The sequence below is a fragment of the Apteryx mantelli genome, chromosome 20, assembly GCF_036417845.1.
Source record: "Apteryx mantelli isolate bAptMan1 chromosome 20, bAptMan1.hap1, whole genome shotgun sequence".
NCBI classification, from domain to species: Eukaryota; Metazoa; Chordata; class Aves; order Apterygiformes; family Apterygidae; genus Apteryx; species Apteryx mantelli.
The window spans coordinates 8,516,234-8,536,256 of NC_089997.1; the positions used below are offsets into that span (position 1 = coordinate 8,516,234).

At 57.2% G+C, this 20,023-nt stretch overlaps 1 non-coding gene and 1 pseudogene across 1 annotated transcript; one reads left to right on the plus strand and one right to left on the minus strand.

Moving 5' to 3' along the window:
- LOC136993816 (scavenger receptor cysteine-rich type 1 protein M130-like) overlaps positions 1-20,023 on the plus strand; it is a 261,469-nt pseudogene that overhangs the window by 9,573 nt on the left and 231,873 nt on the right.
- TRNAA-UGC (transfer RNA alanine (anticodon UGC)) lies at positions 12,708-12,778 on the minus strand. The gene has a single exon. It is a non-coding gene; the product is annotated as a tRNA-Ala (tRNA).

Here is a 20,023-nt window from a genome sequence, read left to right on the forward strand (position 1 = left end):
CCTTCCACTGTGATGGGACCGAATCCCATTTGGGACAGTGCCCTGTGACTGCCCTGGGGGCCTCCCCATGCTCACATGACAACGTTGCTGGTGTTTTTTGCTCAGGTGAGTTCAGGGAAAATGGAGGATTAAATAAACTTGCCCCTTGTGTATGACACGGCAACCCAAAACTGGGGAGCCCATGGCAATGACAAGCTGAATGTTCTTCCTGGAGAAACCCTGGCTTCCCATGGAGGGATTCAAAGGGCTTTGCCTGCTCAGGTCTCTGCCTCCCCAGGACAGCTGGTTCAGGTCTCAGAGACTGCCGCCAGGCCTGGGCTCCTCTGCTGCCCTCCTGCAGCACAGGCACAGGACGGGGCTGTGGGACACAGCTCCACTCAGTGCAGCTGTGAAGGACCCTCCTTTCCCTCCTGCAGCACACAGCCCCGTCCCAGACCACAGAGAGCCCTGCAGACCCTGATCCCACTGCCTGCAGGGGCTGCTGTGGGCGCGTCCAGCAGGAGCAATCCCTGAGGCCGAGCTGCAGAGCGGGGCTGGGATTTGCCCTTGCTTCTTGTCACTGTGAACCCCAAACTCATCCTGTTTTGTAAGAAAGGCCCTCATCCCTCTGCTTCCTGCCAAGGACACAAGCTCCACATCCCCAATCCCTAGGGATGCAGAGGGGTAGAGACGTGTGGGTTCTCCCCGGGTGTCTCAGCAGGGGTCAGTCCCAGCATGGAGATGGAGCAAGGCTTGTGCTCATCCTGTCTGTCACCCAGGCCATTGCACAGGCCAGTGCTTCCTCCTGCTGAAGCTGCTCCACATTCATCATTAAGGACATATCTGGTGGCTCTGGGATTTGCCCTCACCTCCCATGCTTGCCCATCCCTGTCCCTTCCTGAGAAATGACATTTGTAGTCAGCAAGGTTTAGTGACTGGAGGAAAAAAGAAAAAAAAAACTTGGAAAACTTCCATCCTCAAGTTCCTCACTGTGAGCCAGCTACAGATGGGTGAGCCCCCGGGTGTCCCAGGGCATCAGAAATGGGAGACACATGGCAGGGTGCAGGGCTCCCCGGTGTCACAGAGGGTCCAGGGCACTTTGCCTGTCTCCGAGCAGGATCCTCTGAATCCCTGCGGCTGGTGGATGGAGGGAGCCGCTGTGACGGGCGAGTGGAGATGCTGCTGCATGGGACGTGGGTCAGAGTCCTGGATGACCAGTGGGATGGGAACGATGCCAGCGTGGTGTGCCGGCAGCTCCAGTGCGGAGAGGCAGAACGAGCCTACAACCCGCCAAAGTCTGAGCGAGGGACGGGCCCCGTGGGGCTGAGAAGGGTCCGGTGTGCAGGGAAGGAGACTCACCTGACCCTCTGCAACACCTCCCTGCCTGAGGCAGTGCCGGAAGGAATTGCGGAGGATGTGGGAGTGGTTTGCTCAGGTGAGTCACTGACAGTCCCCAACACACTGTGCTCCCCAGGGCCGGGAGCCGCTGACAGCTGGGGTTTCTCCCGGCTGCAGGGAGCCGGCGGGTCCGGCTGGTGAACGGGGCAGGGCGCTGTGCCGGGAGAGTGGAGATCTACTACAAGGGCACCTGGGGGACCGTCTGCGACAACTCCTGGGACCTGTCCGACGCCACCGTTGTTTGCCGCCAGCTGGGCTGTGGGGTGGCCATGGAGGCGCCTGGCTCTGCTCATTATGGGGAAGGCTCCGGGCACATCTGGCTGGACGAGGTGAACTGCTCCAGGGGTGAAGCTGCTCTCTGGGACTGCCCTGCCGAGGCCTGGGGGCAGCACGACTGCAGGCACAAAGAGGACGCAGGAGTCGTCTGCTCAGGTCTGTGTGGGGAGCAGTGGTGGGAGCCTGGTGCCCAGGAAGGTAGGGAGGCAGGGAGAGCAGGGCATGGCCGAGCCTGTCCCTGGCTGCCCTGAGCCCCCTTCCTGCCCCCATCCTGGGGACATCCGTGCACAGTCCTCACTGGACCTAGTCAGGGTTACAGGGAGGGCACAGACGTCCCCAGGGCTTAGAGGGGAGGGTAGTACTGCACGTTGGGAACTTCTCTCTGCTCCCTTGGTGAAACAGAGACTTGCTGGCAGTGCCCTCTGCCTGTCTGAGCCCTGGGGTGTCCAGAAGAGTTCCTGCTCCTTGCAGTAAGCCTTCCTGCCCATGGATGCCATAGAATAACCTGGGGGATTTTCAGGGATGCTTCAGGTTTCTCTCTCCTCAGCCCAGGACCAGCTTGTTCCCCCCCACTTTGTGCTTTTCCTTCCAGAGTTCACAGCCCTGAGGCTGGAGAACAGCAACAGCTGCTCTGGGCGCCTGCAGGTTTTCTACAATGGGACATGGGGGAGTGTTTGCTCCAACTCGATGACTCCTGACACCATGTCCCTGGCGTGCAAAGAGCTGGGCTGTGGAGATGAAGGGTTCCTTGAAACAGACCTGCCGTATGGCAGGATATCTGGCCCCACATGGCTGGATCGTGTTGAGTGTGGGAAGATGAACAGCTCCTTTTGGCAGTGTCCCTCTGCTCCCTGGAAGCTGCAGTCATGTGATGACCAACGAGAAGAGACTCACATCACCTGCAGTGGTAAGGCTGGAGCCACCTGGGCACAAAGACTCACAGCAGGTCCTGCTCCCTGTTCAGCGAGGTGCAATGCAGAGAAAGAGCTTGGAGTGGCTTTTACGTTCCATTTCAGACCACTGTGCTGTCAGTGACACAAACAAGACTTCATCTCTCAGAGTGACACGTGTCCATCAGCAATAGCTGTCCTGAGTTCCCTGCGTAGCCCAAGGAGGGGCAGAGGCACCTCCAGGCAGGGTCTCCTCCAGCTCCCCTTGGACACCTCTTGGTTGCTCTCTGTTGCCCATAGAGAGGGCCCAGACAACCACCTTTTAGCTTGGGAAGTCTGTGCAGAGCATCCTGCTCATGGCTGTGTTTTGCTGAGGGAACGGGAAGGGGGAGAGTGAAACCAGTCCTGGTGGCTGAAGGTTATGTAGGAAACAGGCAGCGTGCAGGGCACTGCTGGCAGCAGAGCTCAGAGAAGCCTCCCCTCTGGGAACATCCTTCTGCTCCTCTGCTAACCAGGGAGCTTTTGGGGGTGAGCAGGCGGGGGTAAGCCTTCAGTGCAGTGCTGTTCTACCCTGAATTACCAGGGATCCAGCTGTGCCCATGAGCAAGGAGGCACTGGGAGGTTCAAACACAGCTCAGTCCTGCTCCCATCCACATGACTCCCATGAAGCAGCCCCTTCACCGCAGCATTTCCTTCTTCAGGGAGACGACCAGAAGCCACTCCAGCCCCGGTGGCTGAATGCCCCAACTCTACGAGCTGCACAGGTAGCTGCTCCTCCATGTGCCCTTCTCACTTGGCCAGGCTCTCCCAGCTGCCCCAGTGACATGGGGGGTTCTGCGTTTTCCAGAGATGGAGAAGATTCGTGCTGTGGGAGGAGAGGACGGGTGCTCAGGCAGAGTGGAGGTTTGGCACCGCGGCTCCTGGGGGACGGTGTGCGATGACTCCTGGGACATGAAGGATGCCGAGGTTGCCTGCAGGCAGCTGGGCTGTGGCCCTGCTGTGTCTGCCCTGCGGAAGGCTGCATTTGGGAAGGGGACAGGTCCCATCTGGCTGGAGCGGGTGGAGTGCAGAGGGACGGAGCGATCTCTCTGGGACTGCTGCACCCAGCCTGGGGACAGCGGTGCCTGCCAGCACAAGGAAGATGCTGCTGTGAATTGCTCCGGTGAGTAGCAGTGCTTCATCCCCTTGTTCCAGGACATGTTTCCCCAGCTGGGTCCTCACAAGGCCCCAGAGCTCCTCAGAGCAAGGATGCCCCTGGGGAGGTCAGGTGTCTGCTGTCAGGTGGGGAGCAGCTGTTGTGGGGCTGGGTGTCCTCAGGCTTCTGCCCATGGGACTCCTGCAACCCCTGTAAGTGCATCCCCTGATCTGCTGGTGCTGTCCTCCCCACGGCCCAGAGCAGAGGACCCTGGGCCTGTCATGGGGACCCAGAGAAGGACAGTTCAGATGGGACTTTAAGGGGATGTCCGTGCGCGTGCACACACACACACGCACCTCTATCTCTCTCTCTGCTCTGCAGCTGCACCGAGGACAACAACGTCACCCCCCCGAGCAGGTAACCTCCCCTCCTCCCTGGGGTTGATCTCTCTGGGGCAGGTTGTGACCTGCAGCCCGAGGGAAGGGGCTCTGTGCTGGGGTGTGAAGCCCCAGAGAGGAGGCCCTGGGGTAGGAGCGAGTGTCTTTGGGGAGGGCTGTGATTCAGCCAGCAGGGTGGGAACTGCCGGGTGACCCAACCCTGCGCCCCCACCCCCTGCTGCCATGTGTGTGGGGGGTCAGGACTGGGATGTCCCTGGACCCCCACCTCCCCCAGGCCGGGGGCTGCCTCGTCCATGTCTCTGCCAATGCAGATCTCACCCAGGGCCGTGCAAGGGACAGCGGGAGAATCTCGGTGCCTGTCGTCATCTGCATCATCCTGGGGGCCCTGCTCTGCCTGCTGCTGGCCCTCCTGGTGGGGCAAGTGTGAAGTGCCAGGGCTCAGCGCAGAGGTGGGTCCTTCCCCATCGGTCCCAGGGTGGGTGATGCCTCTTGGCAGCCCCGCGGGTGCTGTGGGGTGTCTGTGAGGGGCACAGATGGAGCTGGGGTGGGGGTGCTGCCTCCTACCCTATTCCCTGCCCCTCCACTGTCTGACTGTGGGACACCAGCAACCAGGGGAGAAGAGAGTTCAGATACAGGAGGAGATGGTAGTGGGTGAGGAGAGAAATGGCAGCGAGGGGCTGGTGGAGATGGGAGCAGCAGCTGGCTGTGCTCTGGGCAGCGCTGGAGGGGAGGCTGTGGGGCAGGAGCGGTGCCGGGAGGAGCCCAGGGCAGGGGATCTCTCAGTGCAGGTGTCCGGTCCCCAAGCTGCTCTCTCGGCCTAGCCCTTTCCACCCATGCCAAGGCAGGGCCGTGTTATGGACCCATCTGGCAGAGAGCGGGGAGCTCCCCTGGGAGAGAAGCTGCGGGAGCTGCTCCAGGGTCAGACCAGGGACAAGACTTGGGACCAAAAGGGGCATGGAGCTGTCTCTGAAGGGACAGGGTGAGGGTGACGTTGTCCCAGACCATCTCCACAGGGACGTTGCTGTCACTGGGGACGTGGCAGTGGTGCCTGGACAGAGCAGTGGGGCTGGGCTGTGGGGTCAGTGCTGGTCTGGTCTGAGGGGAAGGGCTGGGTGACCACATCGGAGTCTGGTTTCCTGTCTCCATGTCCCTGTGCCGACCCTGTCTCTGTCGCCAGGCTCCAGGAGGTCTCTGGAGCCCTTCTCTGAGGCCGTGTACCAGGAGATCGACTACAGCTTGACATGGGAGAAGCAGGCGATGTTCGGTCGCTCAGGTCGGTGTGGGTCCACTTTGGAGGGAGCACATCTTCAGGGCCCTTTCCCCCAGCCCTGACCCAGGACAGGACCTTGGCAGCCCCCAGACCAGTGGTCCCCATAGCGCTGGGCCATTGGGTCTGTGGGGAGAGCAGCCCAGTGAGGAGCTTCCTCCCCACCAGCTCTGCCCATCCCAGCCCGGGGCACAGCTCCTCCCTGCCTGCCGGGCTGCCTGTCCAGGGTTGTACCTGGTGGGTGAGGGAAGGGGCTGTTCCAGGGCAACTCCGAAAGGCCCTTTGAGATGGGGTTTGTCCCATGGGAGCAGGACGAGCCCCGAGCCCTCCTCCCCGCGCAGTCCCTGCTGTGTGGGTCCCCGTCCCCAGCAGTGCTGGCCATGAGCAGGGTCAGCAGGGCTCACCCCAATAACACCTGCTGCTCCTCTCGCCAGGCTCCTCTTTGGAGGGGTCCCTGACCAAGCTGCAGCCCGAGCCTGGGGACAGCGAGGAGGAGGACGGTCCTGGGTCAGCACCAGGTAATGGAGGGTGAGGCAGAGGAAGGGTTGCTCTCTCCTCCCTGTAGCTGTGTGACCAACAGCGGTGTCACTGAGTGTCACCATCAGGGTGGGGAGGAATCGCCCTCGGGAGTCACTCCAGAGCCCTGCAGAGCATGTGAGGGTCACACATGCCCGTCTGAGCTGGGTGCCTGCAGCCCTGAGCCCTGCAGGGTCGCAGGGGGACTTCCTGGGCTCAACCTGTCCCTGCCTCCGGCAGGCCCCAAGCTCACCCTGAGGCATTGATGTCTCCCTGAGCACACAGGGAGTCTCCATAGCCGGCTCCGGTGCAGATCCCAGCACTGCTGACCGTGTGGCTGGGCAAGAGGGATCCCCGCTGCCATATGCACACTCCCACAACCCTGGGGGAGGTGGGACAGATGCTGAGTCTCCTGTGGCCCTGCCACACCAGTGTCTCAGCCCCTCATTCCTGCACGTCCTTCCTTCCTCTGCTCTGCGAGAGGGCTCTTCTCATTGCCACCAGCTCCCCTCTCCTTTCAGATGTCCCCGTCCTGCCCAGAGGTGACCCAGCAGATGGCTATGATGATGCCAGAGAAGTCTCTGACCCTGGGGAGGATGTTGTTCCTGGGCAGCAAGACTGGGAAGTGCCCAGGGAAGCAGAGGAGGGAAACAGGCCTGTGGAGGCACAGAGAGGTGAGGGGGAAGTGCAGTGCTGCCGGCTCCTGGGGTGCCGTCCCCAGTGCCCAGAGAGTCACTGCATACTGGGAGCCCGACCTCCCGGGACAGGGAGGGAACCTGCGCCAGGAGTTTTCCTGCTGTGGAAACTGGGGTGGGATAAGGGGCTGGACGTCTCAGCACAGTAAGAGGAGGGAGAGGAAGGGGATTTACAGCCCAGGAGGGGCACGTGCATGGGGCCAACTGCAATGCACCGGCCTTGCTGCTTCCAGAGGGGAGCCTGCACTCCTGGGGAAGTGATGGGGCCCCAGGAGCCAAGAGAGACGCCCCATCCCCGCTCCCCACAGACACGGGGTACGATGATGCTGAAGAGGTGTCTCTGACACATCCCCATGAGGACACCAAGGCTGTGAGACTGGACCCTGGTGCCCAAAGGTCCCTGAGCCCAGGGCCAGGAGAGCCCACCCCTGCCATGTGGTTGGGTGCACCTGGGATGGAAGAGAGTTCTGTGCAGCTGGGAGAGCCGTGAGTGCCAGAGACCAGTCTCCCTTCTCCCACTGGTAGCAGAAAGAGCTGGGCATTTTGTCTATTTTTATTCATCTACTTCTATGCCATGCATTGGTATTTGTTCTGATTAAAAGCATTTGGGAGTTTGATCCAGAGCTGGTGCTTCCCTCCCCAGGTGTCGGGGTGTCTCCCCAAGGCTGATCAGGGAGGGCGAAGCACCAAGAACCAGCAGTGGGGAAGGGGCACGTCTCGGGACCAGCGGGCTCTGAGACAGGCTGTGCGCCTGCAAGTGCCCATAGACCCTGGAGTGTGGGAATAGTGAACAGTCCAGCTGGAGGATATTCCTGCTGGCAGAGACATTTCCATCCTGCAAACCACACGCAGAGCTTCCAGCCAAAATGGGTCTCTCTGCAGGGTCCCGTAATGCCCCCCTGGGCAGGGAGGTCCTGTCTCCTCACCCCGGGAGTGCCCCTGCTTGCTCTTTTCCCAGGGGCTCTGCCTGGACCACCCTGGTCCCAGGCAAGGATGCCACCACCAAGAGGCAGTGACAGGGTTGGTCCTGGGCTGTGGCCCTACAGCAGTGAGCTTGGAGGTGACAGCAGAGCCCTGAACACCCCAGCCAGCCCCAGAGGGGCTCATCGCCTGGGGATCACCTCCCCACAGCAGTTGGGAGGCAGCTCTGCTTCCCACTGACCCTGCACATGGCGCAGAGCAGCTTGTTGGGGTGCCAGGGGCTGGGATTTCCCCTCCTCTGGCTCCACAGGATCTCCCATTTCCAGGGGCTGCTCCTGGCTCCTGTGGCCCTCATGGACCCCTGAGCACTCCTGGCACAGCCCAGAGCTGGCTCCTTCCTGGCAGGGGCTGTGAGGCACCAGGGCTCAGGGAAGCCCTGGGACACCCCCCTGCTCCCATCCCCCCCCCACCCCTCTGCCCTCCCGCTGATGGGCTGCAAGGGCAGAAGAAGGAGCCACCTCAGCTGGGGCACCAGTTTGGGTCTGTGCAGGGGACTATCTGTGTGCAGACACAGGGGACGGGAGCAGTCAGTGACAGGAGAGGACATTTCCTTCAGCAGGGTGGGAGGCAGAAGAGGGAGAGGGCAGTGGGCTGGAGAAGGGACCACCACAATATGCGGGCTCCAGCCCAAAGTCACGATTCAACCCCTGGCCTTGGGACAGGCCCATCCCTGAGGATGATCACAAGGGCATATTTCCATGGAGAGAAGATTTCATGTCCACTCCTAAAGCAGTTGCTGATGGGAGCTGAGGGAGGATCCCTGGTCCTAGGCCGGGTTTTAACCAACTGTGCCCCAGTGCCCACAGGTGAGAAACTTCTCAAACAGGAGCTGAGTGGGGAGGAGGGTTCGACAGCTGTGCAGCATCTGGCACCCAAACTGCCCTCCCTCCTCCAGCCAGGGGGGGTCTCCACACTCCACTGGCTCTTCCTGATGGGTTCCCCATGCCACACACTGACAGGCAGTGGGGCTAAGGCCAAGCGCACAAAAACACATTCTGCCTTTGCCCTGGCTCATTTCCTTTCCTGCACTGAGCTGACACCTGAGCTACTGGGAGAGATCTCCTGGAATGGGGAGGAGTCACCAAATGCATCTGTGTCTGAATCTATATGATCTATACCTATATGTAAAAAACATTGGGATTCTGTGACTAAACTGGCAGTTTCTGATAGTAGCATTTTTGCCTGCTTTAATTTTCCTTTCCTACACTGAAATTTTATGTTCCTTACTTTTTCCCTTGCATTTTTCTCTTTCTTTCCTTTTATCATCCCCCCACCCACCACTTATGCATCCATCCTCCACTCATTTACTGATTTCAGCCTTGGCAGGCACAGGAAAGCATGAGGCCACGTCGCTGCCATCAGCTCTCCCTGCCCAGCTGCCCTAGCACAGCTCGCCTCTCCCCCGCAACGGGCACCATCAGGCCGGGAGACAAAATCAGATGTCTCTGCCCAGGGTCTGGTGCCTCTCTCGGGGAGGCAGAGGATAACGTCCCCAGCCCCAGTGCTGCCCAGTGCTGGCTCTGCTTCACAGGAGGGTTTCAGCTCTGGCTCCCAGGAAGGGCAGCTCTCCTCTGCCCCAGCAGCCAAGCCACAGCCCGGCAGTGGGGCTGTGTGAGCCCCCTCCATCCCCCCAGCCGGGGCAGGGCAAAGCCAGGCTCCCTGCTGGGAACAGCCGCAGCTCGGTAGTGCTGCAAACAGCAGGATCCTGCCCTCCAGGAGAGGAGGGAGCCAGCAGCTGTCACCAGCACCCTCTCCATGGTAGCGTTTCCCCGTGTCGTGCTGGGAGCTCCTCCAGCCCCAGGCCCTGTACTGACCCTCCATGGGCAGCAGCATGTCCCAGGGCTGGGGACATCTCCGCTTCTCTCCAGGACAGAGTGCTGGTGCTGGGGACCTTGCAGAATGGCAGGGCTGTGTGTGCAGAGCTGAGAAGGGATCGCGAGAGGAGCCTGGACCCACAGTGTAGGTGGGAGGGAAAAGTACCAGCACTCCTCAGCGAGGGGTCTCAGACATCTCTGTCCCACTGACCTCAGGGCTCAGCCCCAGCAGCCCTGCATGTGCCAGGGCAGGGGGACACTGGGGCACAGAGGGGCTCTTGCTCTGGGGCAGACACCTCCATGCTGGAACACCCGCTCTGCAGGGACCTTGTCCTGCGCCAGGTGCCCCTAACCAGCCTCTTCTGCCCTGGAGCTCTGCCCACACCGAGCTGTGGCAAAGACCGAGATTTACACCTCAGGACCACAGCGCAGTGCGAGCAAGGGCCGGATCCTGCTCCTTCCCCTCGCTGCTCCCAGACCAGCCACTTTGCCCTCGGGGCTGGGCAGGGGCCCTGCATGAGCCCTGGGCTCTGGGACTTGCGTAGCTGCGAGGAGCGCAGGGCTCAGCTGGCGCTTGGTGCCATGTCCAGCCTTCGGCTGTGCTGCAGGAGGGCTGGGCTGTGCCAGCCCCGCTCAGGGTCTGCCCTGCCCTCCTGCCCCTTCCCGGGAACACGGCCCTGCTCAGCCTGGCTCTGGCCCCACATGCACTGCTCTCTGCCAGGGACACCCATGGTGTCACCAGCACAGCCCCAGGGCGGTGGGGCAGGGCAGGGGTGACCCTGGGGGCTCTGGGGGGAGCTGGGGCTCAGACACCACCTCTGTCCCCAGGACCTGGAGCCTCCCTGCTGGCAGCCCCTGCCCTGAGACAGCCCCCTCCCTCCCCAGCCCCTGGCCCATCTCTCCCTGTGGGAGATGCAGGGCTGAAGCCTGAGTCCCATGGGAGTGGGGGTTTCCCATGGGGAAGGGGGTTGGGTTTGCAGCGCCCATGTGCATTACTCACCTCCATGGGGGTCTTGCTCTGCGAATACCTTTCTCCCATAGGCTTCCCACAGTCTGGCTGGAGACAAGTGGTGCCAGCTCTGCTCAGCCCCATGGCCCCTCCACCATGGAGTTAGCACCCGCTCAGCCAGTCCTGGGGCTGCATCAGGCCCTGCCCTTCCCCACAGGGACATGTGGGGCTGGGCTCAGCCCTCACATGAAGGACACGTTCTCCCCAGCATCTGGTGCAGGGACCTCTCTGCTCAGCTGCAGAAATGTCACTACACTCACACACATGGACATGGGCCAGAGATGGACAAAGAGTGACAAAATAAAGACATGCCTGTTCCATCCCTCGGATGATGTTTTTGGCATGCCCAGCAGATATTTGCCAGGTCCAAATCTCTCACCTTGGCTGCAGGAAATGGCACACCTGCTCTGAAGCTCCATGCAGAGCCCACAGCAGGGGCAGAGGGGCACAGCACAAGTGTCTGGGTCCATAACCAGAAGGTGATGGATCAAAATGATTTGTTTGCTTCACAAGCATTCATAGACAAAGTGTTTGTTTAAAAAAAAAAGAAATCTAATTCCTTTGGATCTTTTGCTTAGATAATGCTCATTTGGGGAATCCAAACCTCTTGAACAAGATTGGTTGGTTGCTGTCCAGCCGTTGATGGTATTCTCTGTCACAAGTGTCCTTGCAATAGCATCTTCAGCTGGATTGGGTGACAATCCCTCAGGGGGGTTGTTTCAGTGAATCCTGATAATCCATCTGGCCTGTGGTTCCATGTAACCACTCCAGAGCATGCACAGTCCACTCCCATTGATGTAGGACTATATCGGATAAATTTGAATGTCATCCTTGTATCACAGGCATAACTTCAGTTCCAAAGATCTTGCTACAGTGCAAAAGAAGTGACATCCTCATCTCAGCTTGTCCCCCTTTACCTGCCTGTCTCTCTCTTCCCTCTCCCTGAGCTCTCCTTTTGGCTCAGGGGAGTTTTCTGATGTTCTTGATGACCTCACTACGCCTCCCTGCTGACCTACATGCTGACAGCCAAACCGACTGATGCAAGGAATTGACCTCACAATAAACATCCAACACACCGCTCTAACTCATCTCTCCCTCTCCCCTCCCCTGAGCTCTCCTCTCCATGGGGAAGGTTTTCTGACCTGCTTCATGACCTCACAGTGCCTGCCAGCTTGCTGCCCAATCAGTTTGCTGCAGTAGAAGTGACCTCACAAACCAGCTCCTAGTCATGCTACGTTTCCATTTCCCTGCCCCTGCTCCCTTCAGGAGCTCTCCTCTCTCCTGGGGGCTTCCTCCTGCCCTTCATGACCTCACAGTGACCACCCACCTGCCTACCTGCTGCTGACCAATCAGGCTGCACTCATAGAGGTGACCTCACAATCACTATGCCAGCAGTGTCATGGTCATCTGCCTCTCCCTCCTTCCTCCCTCCAGGCTCTCATGTCTACCTCAAGGACTTTGTCATGCCCCTGATGACCTCACAGGCCTGCCCACCTGCTGCTGGCCAATCAGCTGCTGTGAAAGGAGACACCTCACAATCAAAGCCACCAATGACACCTTCACCTGTCCCTCCCCCCTGCCTCCTCCCAAGCTCTCCTTGCTGATGGGCAGCCTCTGTGATGCTGTTCATGACTTCATAATGCCGCCTGCCCACTGCTGGCCAATCGGGGAAGTGTAATGGAAGTGACCTGACAACCAACACACCAGCCATTGTGCTTCTGCCTGACTCTCCCTCTCCTGCTCCCTCTCCTGCTCCCACTCCCACCTCCCCAGCTGCTGAATCAGCTCCTGTCACCTGCAGTGACCCCAGTGCCTGCTCACCTGCTGCTGGCCAGGAGCTGCTGGGACAGGAGTGACTCACCAGTGATGTCCCAGCTGGCACCTCCACCTGCCTCCCCTCCTGCTGAGCTCTCACCTCCCGTGGTCAGGTGCATCTGATGAGCCTGATGCCCTCACAGTGCCTGTCTGCCTGCCCAGGGCAATCCTGCTGCTGCAGCTAAAATAACCTCCCAGCCAGCATCCAGTCCTCTCACCTTCATGCATGCTACTGACTCTTGTCCCACAGGGCTGCCATCTCTCCTGAGATGTACTTGATGACCTCTCAGCTCCTGCCTGTTTGCCTACTGCTGGCCAATCAGGTTGTTGCAATAGTAGCAACATAATGATGTCATTTCACCTGGGCAGGCTTTCTGATGATCTGCCTGGGCTCTTCCCACATGGGGAGCTCCACTTCCCACAGGACAGTCTGTCAGAGGGCAAGCCTGAAAAATCTGGAGAGGAGCAATGCATTCTGTTCCCAGCCCTCACCCTTGTTGGGGGGGAATGGAGATTCAGGACAAAAACTTCCCCTGGAGATGCTGGGGATTGAACCCAGGACCTCCTGCATGCAAAGCAGGTGCTCTTCACTGAGCTACATCCCCTAAGAGCCTGCTGAGGGGTGGGACATACTCTTGTCCCATGATGTGCCCCTGACAAGCACAGCCCTGTTGGCCCCTGGTGCCCTGAGAGCCTCAGCAGAAAGCAGCATTTGAACCCTCCTGCTGGGCCACAGGCTGGGATGGGGGAAGTTGAGATTCCCTCTCAGCTGGGACTGGTCCTGGACCAGGGCTGCACCATAGATTGCTGCCCCTTCAACATCTCTGCAGTTGATGGGGGCAGGAGGAGACTCTTGCTGCAGGCACTGCTCCCACACTCTGGCCCTCCCAGGGAGGGTCAATGGAGAGGAGCAAACCCCTTCCCTGAGTCACCTCTGCCACCCCGTGCAGCACTCCTGTGTGTGTCACACCTGTCTTTGATGCCAGCAGCAGGAGCAAATGGGGTGAGGGAAATGCCCTCCCCAGGGTGATGTGCCCACAGCTCCAGTTGACCCTGGGGTGTGCATTGGAAGGGCCATGAAAGCAGGCAGAGTCAATCCTGGGCAGGGAGCTGCCCACAGCCCCTCACCTAGGTATTAGGCCTCCCTCTGCACTGCTCTGCCCACCAGCACCTGGCAGTGGGCAAATGTCAGTGTCCCCTTCCCTGGGGCTGGGGATGTGCCTGGGATCAGGGACATTCCCAGTCCCACAGCACCGGGAACTGGACACTGGAGCTGCCCCAGGAGAGCACCAGGTGGGGGTCTCTGTGGCACAGCAGGTAGCGCATTCAGCTGTTAACTGAAAGGTTGGTGGTTCAAGCCCACCCAGGGACGTTGCCCTGTTGGTGGGGTGCCTGGGGGATTGTGCTGCCCAGCACCCTGGGTTTTGCTCACAGTCACCATGTCCCAGCTCTGGGACAGCAGATCTGCTGCTGGCTGGGACATGCATCCTGATGTGGGACGTCCTTTCTAGACCATGGGGGATGGCCAGAGAGGCTAGAGGGCAGCACAAAGGATGTACATGTGTCCTGTTGACCCTGAGCTGAGCTGACTTGTCCCATCCCCTTGCCTGATGGGAATGACAGAAGAGGAAAGAGTGTGAGTCAGTGCCAGGTGGTTGTGTCTGTACATCTCATTACTGAACGGGGAGAAGGGAGGGTGCAGTGCCATGGGGCAGGGAAAGATCCCAGCTGAGTGCCCGCTCCAGAGACTGTGTGGGGACGTGGGAGCGATTCACACATCTGCCTGATGTGCAGACAGCTCTGCCAGAGATCCCCCACCCTGTGGCAGGGTCAGTCCTTCATCTACCCCAAGCACAACATTGGGGTAGAGGACAGCGCTCTCCATCCAGGCTGTGCTTGATCCTTAGCCTGACTTGTTGGCTGGACAGATGCTGAGTCTGGAGACAGAGAGGGATGTCCTGGGTCGCAGTCGCAGCTGAGCTCCTGATGGGGGATCAGGGGTTCAGCAGCAGCAAGAGCTGCCAAGATGGCCAACGCAGTATGTGGGGCTGCAGGAGCAGGGCTTCTCCCTCCGTGCAGGGACAGGGGCTGCAAAGTGCTGCAGCTGGGCTGGGCAGGGCAGCCTGATGGGTGAGTACATTTGGGTAAGGAAAGGGTTTTTTTTGTGCCGTGAGCTGGTACTGAGGGGATAGAGAACACAAAAGCAAGTCTGTGTGCAATGTTCAGGAGATATTAAAAAAAAAAAGAAGAAGAAAGTAAATTTGGAGAGCAAAACTGACTGCCAGTCTTTGATCTGGGGCTGTTGTGAAGTCATGGTTTTACAGGCAGCTTTTAGCCTCCCTGCTAGACGTCAGGGGAGTCATTGCCTTTTTGCCCTGCCTTGCGCCCTTTCAGCAGGAAGGAGCTGATGCAGAGGGATGTTCAGTAGGGGTCCCAGACAGATCCCTCTGTGCTCTTCCTCACACTGAAGTCCCTCCTCCCTGCGCAGCTGGTTAAACAGCCCCCTCCCTGCCACTCGCATTCAGCGCTTCTCCCTCTACATCTGCTGGGCCAGGACGCCAAGGACAGACCCTGCTCTGCACTCTGCTTGGTCTCTTGGCACACAAATCCCATCCTTTTCCACAAATTCAATCTTTCTCCCTCGCAGGCCCACTGCCCTTCAGAGGGCAAGGGCCAGGCTGCCTACTCACCCCTCCATCTCAGTCGGACATCTCCCATAGCATCGCAAATGAGGGGAAGAAATTGCCATGGGCAGAGCAGGAACTTTTAATGAAACCCTACTGGGAGGTTTGGCAGGTCAGATCAAATGACCGCAAACACCCCTTAGGACCTCAGCTTTTACTCTCAGCATCAGTGTTCATGGCCTCACTTGAGCTTCCCCAACAGCCGACAGCCCAACTATGGGCCTTTAATAACACCAGGACTTCACTTGGACTGCAAGCCCCCTTCCTCATGGTTCCTTGCCTCTTAGAGATGCTTCTGGAAAACAGCTCCAGAGGAAGTACGGGGGTTTCTTCAAATGAGTTCTCCAAAAGTGCTCTTCTCTCTTCACTTGCCTTACTTCAGCAAAAGGCACAGGAAAGGGAAACCTTCCCAGGGCTTCAGATCAGAGGAAAGACAAGAATCCCCTCACCCATTACTCTGAAGTGATATTTCACCTGGAGGGCCACAGAAAAGAAACAGCAAAGATTATTACTGGCATCTGGTATTTTCCAGTGCACAAAGGTCATTTCTCATCCTCCCTTCTGCCCCTTGTCTTCAGCCTTCCTGTCAGTGCTCTTATGCCCCTAAGCTAATACTGGCAGGTCCGCAAATCACATGTTTGCTCGGAACAATGAGCTAAATGATCACTGAGCTAAACAGAAACTGTCCATCCCCTATCCCTGAAAGGCCCAGCAGGTACATTCCCTCCAGAAACAGGGCCAAAAGGGAGGTGTTCTTCTGAGGTGTTTCCTGAGGATGCAATAGTGACAAATGCATTGCAAAACTAGAGCATGACCCGCACCTTTTAAAGCAAGGCTCAGACAAGGTCGGTCAACGGCCAAATGAACACGCAGGAAGGGGTCTTTCATACTCACTGCCCATAGAACTGCGCTTTTCCACAAGTCCATATGGCACAAGGAGGACCTCACTCAGTAGCACGTACTTCTCCTGGCCACCTCTGGATTCTTGTAACCAGCTTCTCAGGTGGTGGCATGCCTTCAGCACTGCCCTTCCTCCTGCCTCGCTCCACCTTCATTGAGCAGCTCCCTTGGATGCCTGGGAGCACGCTGAAAATACACATTGTGGGGAGGTGGTGTGAGCACAGGGGGAGTTTGGTCTCTGTCCTGTACTCACAAGCTGGGCAGAGACAGAGATCACCCCCAGCTGAAATGCCCAGGGCTGCATGATGTGCCTGCAGGAATGCTCAGTGTGCCCAGATACAGGCTCTGTCTTGATGTGGCAAGGAGAGGAGTAGGGTCCTTTATAAAGACAGCCTCTAAGACACACGTCCTGGCTAATGTATTAAACACTGCTCGATGGGCCCAGCTACCGTGTGTTTAGGTATGGAAAACTGATTGTTTCTGGACACCCAGTGTCAAAGAAGGAGAAAGTGGTCGGGGTGTAAAGGCATTCCTGCCATCGAGGGATCAGGAGTCACTGCGACATGTGATAAAAGACATTCAGAGCTGCTATGAACCTTGTGTCCAGAGGAAACATCTCACCCAAACAAGCACAAGGGTCCAGGGTCACCCTCATCCATTCCTCCAAGGGTCTCACCTGCCATGAGGCACTTTGCCCTCAGCTTTCTTCCCCTTTCCTTTCTGCATAGTCGGAGCTGTTATTTTGGGTGGAGGATGCCTCCCTCTCAAGAGGAGGCGCTGGGCAGGAAGATTTCCTGTAAGTCAGAGACAAGAAAACACCTCAGGATAGAATTGCAGAGACCTTTTGAAAAGGAAGGATATGCAGATCTGATCAAGCCTGTGATAAAACTGTGAGGCTTCCAGCTGATTCCTTTTATGCCTTGTTTCCTGGGTGGTCTTTGGCCCTTCCGGACACTGGCTTCTCTCTGTCTTTTAGTTTTTACTGAGCAACATCATTTCTTGTGGTACTGTTTTTTCTGTTCTTTCATGTTCTATCCTAGTCACATTATGAAAAAGGAGGCTTGCTGAGATGTACTGGTGAATGAACAGAGTCTCTCTGGGGGCAACAATTTCACACAAGGGGAGCACATCCTTGGATCTGTCTACTGATCTCATATGCCTGCAGTTCCTCTGTTGACACAGTCAACCCAAAGGCACTGTTTTGGGGATGTTTATGAGAAATTTGGAAAGAAAGGTAAGAACTCCTTGCTTTGAAAATGAAAGGAAGTCTTGGCATAGGTTACCAGACTTTGTACCATCTACGCAAGGTGACTCTTCCCATCAGTTGAAAACACACTGATTCCATGAAATAGCTCAGCCCCTCCATTACATACAGCTCCAGGCACAATTTAGGATTCACATTGCCCAAGGACAGTTCTCAGGTTTGCCTCTCTTCTGCACCAACGCCTCAAAAGGAAGAGCAGTTTGCAGTGCACGCCAGGACACTGAGTCCCGTGCAAATGGGGGAAAGTTTAACTTGGAGGTATCAACTGCAGGTGGGAGTGTTGGGCTGCCCCGAGGTCTTGTTCCCTCAGGAGTCACTTGAGATTTCCCATATTGGGTAAGCAGCATCACCTCTAGTGCCTCATGCTACCCAAGACATCACACTGTCACCTTGGCTCCAATGGCCTGCCAAAGAGGACAGAGGGAGAAGACACAAACCCCTGCCAGGAACCAGCTGCTTCATTACCTTTCTTGACACTGCACCCATCTTTTCCCATCTCTTCTTCCCATGTCGGCTTCACAGGTGCCACGGGTGGTTTTCTAGCTGTATCCTCAAACTTGTACCTGGAAACAGGAAAAAGACACCAGTCTAAAGGGAGGGCACCACACTTCCTTTGCCCCTTGGGTGAATAATGGGGACGCAGGGGCATTTGGGAGCTACTGGGAAGTCCATCTTTTTCCAAAGCAGGATATGAAGAACACGCCAGATGCTGGAGGAGTGCAGTAGCAAGCTGAGTGACATCATGAAGACCTCCAGCACCTGGAGGGGCATGAGCTTCCTCATCAGGCCCTTTGAGAGCTTTCCTAGCCTTCCTATGAGAAAGCTCATTTGAACCCAGATCCTCTGTGCTGCCGTTGGGACCAGCTCCCATCTCCCGTTCAATGTTCATGTCCAGGCAGAACACAATAATCTCCTCTCCTACAGCTTTCCAGCACCATTTCTAATTCCCATCTCACCCTCCAAATCACTTGCAGGCCCTCCCAAGCTCATGTCCATCCATCTGTAAAAAGGAACCTCCATCTCCCAGACAAGTAATGGAACAAAACACTGAGCATGATGGGAGCCAGGACAAAGCTCTCCAAAACCCCACTGGGCACACGCTTCACTTTGGCTTAGACAGGCCTTCCACAAAAAAACTTTTGACCCCAGAAAACACATTCAGGACACATTTGATTCATGCAGGTCTCACAGAAGACATGAAAATGTCCCAAGCCAGCAACTAGTAGGGACCTGCACTTTGATGCACATTTCAAAGAGTTACTCTCAGATGAATTTCTGAGCAGCCTTCACAAGCACTGGCTACCAAACATGCCGTGAGAAGCTGCTCGCTTGGCCACCCAGGGGCTAAGAAGCAAACATACTCACTCAGGAAAGATGATGACATGACCAGAATGGGTCTGAGAAGCAGCGGTTTTGGTGCCTGAGAGGACTGAATCCCTCATCTCTGGCATCTGCAAGGTGACAGACATGTGTGAGGTGATGCCAAGAAAATTATCTCAGTGCTCACAAGGGCAGCAAACTTTTCCACTGCTCAGAGAAGAAGCTGCCTCACTGAAATGCTGAATTTCTCCACTCCTCTCAACAGTCCCTCAGTTATGCAGCACAGAGTCTGGAGGGAAATAAATGAGAAAGGGTAAGAACACAGTCAGGCTTTTTGCAAGGCTGAGAATCCAGAGACTCAGTCAGGAGACTAGGTCTTTCCTAATGCAGAAGCTGATGGAGGCAAGCACACGAGAAGGCATTGCACTAGCTGGGGTTCCCGGCAGCTGCGTTTTCCCTGCCGGCTTGATGTGGGGTTAACCCCACAGTCTCTCCTAACATTCAGACAACTGCCTCTGCACCATAGAGGAATGGAGAGGCAAAGCGGGTAACAACTGGGAAGGCCAAACCTCTGAGGTGTGTTCAAGGGGCAGCTGCTCTGGGACCCACTGCAACAAAGGCTGGAGAAAAGGCCCTGGCCCAGAGAATGGACTGGAAAGACACCACGCACTAGGACAGAAGGAATAGACAGAGCTGGGAAGCCTACAGGCCTACAGCCTGCTTGCATCTCTGCCTTAACCCTCGAGGGGCTCACCTCAGCCTGCTTTCACATCTCACTTTTCCAGCGGCACCTGAAAGACCAGCATGAAGGACAGGGCTGCACTAGAGACCTGGGCAAGGACATTGGGCTCAAATGATTCTCACTTTGACATGCTGCAACCATGGCTGCCAGCGTGCAGATGCACACATTAGGACAGAAAGACCCCCTTCATGCTGGTGACACTCCAGGCACTGGGAAGAGCTGGTCAGCACAACTAGACCAACACAGCAACAGCAGCAACAGGGGGCTGGTCCCATATGGGCCTTGGTCTGCCTGGGCCTCTGCTTCCTGCCCAGAGAGTGGGGTCAGCAATGATCCCTGCAAAAACAAACCTACACAGACACAGACCTAGAAACGCTACAGAGCAAGAGCATGAGGGTGATAAATATTCTGACCAGTTGCCATTTGGGAGAGATGAAACACACTCAGGCCCTCCAGCTGCAAAGAGAGAGGATTGAGGTCAACAGAGAGTTCACAGCAATGTCTGACATCTCCACTGATCCAGGCAAGGGGAGGAGGGATCCATTACTATTCCTCACCACACCAGAGCTCAAGAGCATCCCATGAAGGGATCAGGCCAAGCTTCCAAAGGGACGCACAGAAATATTGTTACACAGCTTAAGGGCAAAATGCTGAACTCACTGCCTTACCATCCCAGGCACAGCCAAAGGACACATGGGTTCAAATGTCATCACTAAAGGGCACTAAACCATGGCTTTCTGGAAGGAGGGAGGTCTACCTGGATAAAACACACAAGACCTGCCCTTTCCTTGGACTTTTTTCCCTCAGCACATGGAAACAGGCTCCTGGGCTGGATGAATCTTTGGGTGGACCCAGCACAGTAATTCCCGGGGTCTTCTTTGTTGCCAAATCCTCTGAATGCTCAAGACAAACTGTCCAGGGAGCTGGCATTACTCTAGGC